The sequence below is a fragment of the Podarcis erhardii genome (genome assembly GCF_964252035.2).
Source record: "Podarcis erhardii genome assembly, chromosome: 8".
Classification (NCBI taxonomy): domain Eukaryota; kingdom Metazoa; phylum Chordata; class Lepidosauria; order Squamata; family Lacertidae; genus Podarcis; species Podarcis erhardii.
The window spans coordinates 47,524,340-47,530,904 of NC_138499.1; positions in this window are offsets into that span (position 1 = coordinate 47,524,340).

The following is a 6,565-nucleotide window of genomic DNA, read 5'->3' on the forward strand; positions in this document are numbered from 1 at the left end:
CTTTAGATGTCTGGTGTGTACACAGCCTGCTCTTTTTTTAGGAGACTATACATACACAGTGGTGATATTAAAAAAGAATAAAACTTTGGAATAAGTGCACGCTCTCTCTCTCTCTCTGTGTGTGTGTGTGTGTGTGCACGTGCATGCACACTTTAACTTGCTTATAACGATTAATTTGACAATGCTGAGTAGAAAAATCTAATCACCACACACCATTTGAACAGCCCTTTACAAACGATTTTACACAAATAGCTCAAATGGCATTCTGGGATATTGAGTTAACCTTTTGTGTATAATTGAAAGAGAATGGCAAGTAAGGGCCTGAAGTAAAACAATTGTGCTGGGCATTACACAGGATCTTAAGTTGGGATTGTACAAGGGAGCTAAGTGGTTTATTATCTCAAAAGACAGGGGGAAGGAGTAAATTCCACATTTCTCCCAATTGTAAACAAATGTACTGGCCTCTATCTTTTTTTCTCTCTCTCCCCCTAATTCTTCAATCTTTTATTTAAAAGTCAATTTATAGTTTGTAGAGGCTTCATTCCTGCTTGCCAGCTGGCACCCTCTCCCTGTGCATCCATCCACTTCTAGATTCCTAGTATTACTGTAATTGGCCAGTGTCCACAGCAAATGATTTATTGGTTTATTCTTGTAGGACTCTATAAAATGCCTGTTTTAACAGACTTTGGGCTGTTTTAAGCAGAGCACAGTCAAAGTCGAAGGTCTTTTGCGGTTTATGAGGAAAGACACATGGAGGCTAAATATTTATAGTAACAATGTGATTGTCTACATCAGGGATTGCCAACCTGGCTCCTGTACGTGCCAAGTTGGCATAGCTGTCAACTTTTCCCTTTTCTTGCGAGGAATCCTATTCGGAATAAGGGAATTTCCCTTAAAAAAAGGGGAAAGTTGACAGCTATGCAATTTGGCGGCCTTCACATGCCAGGTTGGTGTCTGAGAGTGGAGCGGAAGGGGAAGTGTATCTGTTTGTGTGGTCCGAGAGAGAATGAGAGATGCATATGGTGTGTGTGTGGGGGGGGGGTAGACAGGTGTGTGTGTTGACTGCTTGTGTGACAGAGGGAGAGATGAACGTGTGGCTGTGAATATGTGGAGTGTATGTGTGCAGTGTGATCTGTGCTGTGTGTATGAGGGACCATAGACACCACAACTGAAAATTTATGTTTCCCCTATTCTATTTGTCCTCTCTTGCCCTCTGTGGTTCTGTACGTGACCACTTTGTATACAAATCATGCCGGTTTTCCAGTTCAGAGTTTCAAGGACCATACATTGCAAATTTGCGTATTTTGATTTTCATCTCTCTGCCCCTGTGTCAGCCCTTAGACCCACCCCTCCTATTTTCAACAGTGCATATACATCCAGCCCCACCCCCTCCAGTGCATCCAGAAATGAATGTGTTTCCTTGGAAACAAGCAGGAAGGCATTGGAAACCCTCTCCTTCCTGCCCTCCCCCAACTCAATTTTAAATTAAAAAAAATATTTATTTGTGAAAAAATCTGATTGCTGCTCAGTATCGCTGGCTGCTTATAGACCTCTGCCACACCAAACCAGTGATTGCTTTACACGTCTGGCAATGCTTTTAATAGACATCTGACTTCAGTGTGGATATAAACAAGTGAGAGTATTTACTTCCTTCAAAAAAATATGGGATAATAGATACAAGAACTATCAGTTTCAGGAATTCATGTGGCTGTGAATTTTGATGCTATAGATCTTTCTTTAAAGATAGCAATTTCACCCCAAAATTGTCCAAAGGGCATCCCAGGTTTTGTTAAAATACGTAGGTTCCAAGTGCCATCTTGTGTTCAGAGTGATAATTTCAATCCTTCTGGGCCCCAGACATGATTCATTATGAATCACTGAGAGCAAGTGTAATTTGTTGCCTATCAGACCAGAATATGATTCCAGCAGCCTGGAAATAAGTGAGCTGAGATGCATTCATCCTTCTGAGAAGGAGTTTTGCAGAGGTAGACTGGTGCATTGGGCACACAGCCACAGCCTGCCTGTTTAATGATCCTGTGGTTTGGATTTAGCTGTAACAGTGGCCATTTGTATCATAGCAACTAAAGCAGTGGCCTATACAAAGTGAGTACAGACATTATACTGAATGCTGAATCAACTCTATGAACTCCTGCCGCAAGTAGAGTTAAAGATTGCCAGTCTATCAAAACTTTTGGCTAACCTGACCCCTCTTTGGACTGTCTGAGTCTGGGTTCAAAGAAAGGAAAAGCCTCATTTTTTTTGTAGACTCCAGTTTTTTGGTCAGAAACTCAGCTAAGTTGTCTTCTTCCACTTCTGGTACCGACCTTATCCTTAAGTTAGTCTCCCTGTTCCGCAGTAGACTCCAGTTCTCTCTCCCACCTCATGGTTAATTTTATTATTTAGGAAGTTAGTTTATTTTGCACAGCTTTGTGTTGCACAGGTAAGGCTGGTCCTAATACTAGACAGGGTGAGGCAAATGCTTTTTTAATATATATATATTTTGGGAACCCGCCCAGAGTGGCTGGGGAAGCCCAGCCAGATGGGCGGGGTACAAATAATAAATTATTATTATTTATTATTATTCAGGCAGCAGGTGCTGAGGAACTGTGATGAATGTTGGAAGACAGCCACACAGCTTGTCTAGTGCCGACTAAGTTAGCTTGCTAACCTCAGGTTCAGTGGAGGACGCTGACCCATCACCAGTGTTGGAAATCCTCTCAGCAACGAGAGAAGATGCTGTCTTGTCCTTTGCCTCAGGCAGCAAAACGTCTTGTGTCACCTCTGAGTGCCCACATGTATCCTGGGTAAGGGGAAGCAGTTGAGAAACTGGTTTGTGTGTTTTGTTCGCATTTGCAGTGGCGTGTGCATAACGCCACTGCAAAAGAGCCAAGTTGCCTCCTTTCAGCAGCAGCCTCTCTCAAGAATCGGTGCCAGATTCGAGGAATGTAGAAGAAAGTTCTGGGCTCAGCCTCACCAGGCCAAGACTTCTCTTCCAAGTTCCCACCTGAGAAGGTTAACCCAAAGAGGGACCATGTGGTAATGAAGGAACCCCTTGCTGGCTTATGCATGTCCCCTGGACTGCTGAGCATAGCCCACCTTGACACTAGCTCACCCAGCACTGGTGCTCCTGAGTCCCAGCTGCTGTGGCGGCTGCTGGCATGGGTTGGGTAGTAACTGGTAGCAAGTCTGATTGGGTAGTGGCAGTCTTGCTCAAGTCGTCCCATTCATGAACAGGGTAGTGGTGGCAGACATGATTGGTGGCAGCTGCAAGGGCTGAACGCAAAGATGGGAAGCCAGTGGTTCCCCACATGTTGTTGGATTTCATCTCCCATCAGCCCCAGCCAGCAAGGCCAGTGTTTAAGGATTATAGGAACTGTAGTCCAACAACATCTAGAGGAAACTTGGAAGGGACAAGGTGGGTAAAAGAAAACATTGGATCTTCTGCTTTTGAATTATGGTGCTGGAGGAGACTCTTGAGAGTCCCATGGACTGCAAGAAGATCAAACCTATCCATTCTTAAGGAAATCAGCCCTGAGTGCTCACTGGAAGGACAGATCCTGAAGCTGAGGCTCCAATACTTTGGCCACCTCATGAGAAGAGAAGACTCCCTGGAAAAGACCCTGATGCTGGGAAAGATGGAGGGCACAAGGAGAAGGGGTCGACAGAGGACGAGATGGTTGTATAGTGTTCTCGAAGCTACCAGCGTGAGTTTGACCAAACTGCGGGAGGCAGTGGAAGGCAGGAGTGCCTGGCGTGCTCTGGTCCACAGCGTCACGAAGAGTCGGACACGACTAAATAACTAAACAACAACAACAAGCTAATCTGTACACCATGGGAATGGTGACACTGTTGGGCCCATGGCTCCTTTACCAACTTTGGGACTCCAGCAAATGCTTGACACAGTACTTCCATTTTCAGTCAGTTCTTTCTTCTTCCTGCTACTCTTTCTCAAAGTCACCACACTATTGAAAGGACCCCAGAATTAAGGAAACTGCCAATTAGGCAGAATAGAACATATTAACTTTTGTATGTGTGAAAGACTGTGCATGCACCGCTCCTGATTTAATGCAACTTCACAAGTTAGGATCATCATTAGTACTGCTTGCTTATAAATGTTGGGGGTTGGAATAGAAGAAATGTCAGAACCTGAACTCGACGGAGTGGGAGCAATCTTGTATTATGCACATACTGAAAAGTCACTTGGTTAGTGGCATTTCACCTTCAGGAGTGGCTGCTGAGGGACTAATTTCCAGTCAGATCAAATAAGGTTTCGATAGGTTTGCCCCCTACAGATCTATTTGCTGTTTTCATAAACTAAATACCACATCTGATATAGAACCTTCCCATAGGAAATCCATTCTCTTCTACCCACATGTCATTACCTAAAATGAGATGAAGATTTGCATAGACAGCTTGTGGAAGGTAGGGAATGAGCTGGTATTATGCTACCCCTGGGAATAATACCTTCCCCCATATAATTCTTCTTACAAGAAAAAAAAGACACCCTAGCCTTAAGTTATTCAGTTTCAGGAAACAAGATGTCTGACTTCCCATTTCCTTTTCTCAGAATCATTCTTAAATTGGAAAGGAATAACAATGAAATGTGTCTTTGATGGGAAAGGTTATTTTCGGTTTGGCAGTTTTAGACATAGAACTCTGCCAGTGTGATTCATGCACTTGGATGAAGAGAAGTGATATTAATGAATCTTTAATATTCTAATTACTGGATCAATAGGCACTGCAGAGTTGTCTGAAAGGAACAGGTGAGTAAATTATCCCCACTAATATCTAGGTGAAAAGGTACATAAGTGGGTTTATATATTGGTAAATTGGCCGATATATGGAGGGATTAAACAAAAGAAGCAATATGTGAATCAGGCAACGTATTGTCAGGAGTGGCAGTCTGGGGCAGAACAGCAATAACTCACAAGACACCAGTGAATTTAACTCTTTAGTCAAAGAAACCAAAACCACACAGGCCTAGTGAGCACAGCAACTCTTCCTAGTCGGTCTTGCCCCAATGAGGCAGCTGTGAGGAATGATGTTTCCTGCCTTCCCACCACTCTCCAAGACTCCTCCACCAGGTCCTTTCCCAGCAATCTGAAGCTCCTTTGTCTTGTCTCTCTGTGCTCCCTCTTCGTTCCTCTTCATGTTCTGGGAGACTGGAGGGAGGGGAGCTGGTCACAGCAGAACTGGAAGACTCCCTGGCCTCTTCAGCAGCCCGCCTCATCTCTGCCACTTGGGCCCCCTCCTCTCCAGCTTCTGCTTCTGCCTCTGATTCTGGACTGCTCTCTGCCCCAGCCTCTTCCTGCTCACCTAAACCCTATTATGTCTTCAGCTTGCAACATGTCTTCCTCCCAGTCTGCTCTCTCTTCTCCCTCTGACCACTCAGCACCATCCCACCACCAATCCTCTGGCTCTGAGACTTCTTCCCCTGGGGGTTCCCTAGGGAGTTCCCCAGCTGGGGAATTGGGAATATTATGCATCTGCTATATGCCTGTACTGCTTGAACCACCCACTGCTTCTTATGTAAAACTGAGTTCCTTTTCAATTGCCTTGTAGGTAACTAGGGGCAACAGAGCCAATAATCTGTTCGGTGGTAGGAGAGGTGCTGCCCCTTGCTTTCATCCTTGCTAAAGTTTATGAGCAGTAGGCAAACAGAATTTATATTAGGAGTTGCTCTGCATATCAGCATTTGTCTAACAGAACAAGAGCTGCTTATTGAAAAGCCAGACTTGTCTTTTTTAGAGCAGGGATGAACAGACATCAGGCTTGCAAGATATAATCCATTTCTGTTGCTAAATCCTCGGATCCACCACACAAAGTCTAGGAGCAAAAGACATATAATCGAGTAATAGCAAGTTCAGGATTTTGTTTTGAGTACCAGAACTAGAGCTCACGGTTTTTCTTCAGTCTTGGTTATCCTTTCCCTCATCTGCCAGCATTCTTCATTTCAGCAGGTTAATTTAGGGGAGAGTTGTTTTTTGTTGCCGTTGTTAAACAATTGGGAGTCAGAAATCATTGATGACCTCCTGCAAATCACCAAGAGATCTGCCAGTTGATTCTCATCTATGTTGCTGTTGTTAACTTCATTTATGAAAAGTGATGAGCTAATAATAATAATAATAATAATAATAATAATAATAATAATAATAATTTATACCCCGCCTATCTGGCTGGGTTTCCCTAGCCACTCTGGGCGGCTTCCAACAAAATACTAAAATACAATATTATAAATAAATATTAAAATACAATAAAATACAAAAAGAACATTGGAAAGGCGATGGGCCATTAAGAGAGCAAAGGAGAGGGGGCATCATGACTGATGGCAAATGGGTGGTTTCCCTCCTCTAGCTCTCAGATAGCTAGAAGGACAAAGCCTGAGTGTTGAGGGCAGAGTTGGCTGTGATGTGACCTAGAGAAAAATGCTACAGGCTGGAAAGACAGAGAGGGAGCGAGAGAGGGCCATGGCTGTTTTCTGCTTGAATCCAAGGATACAGCTATGGGATAAACAAGACCTTCTTGTTGTGAACCCCTCCATAGTAGGCTCAGGTTGTGTATATTT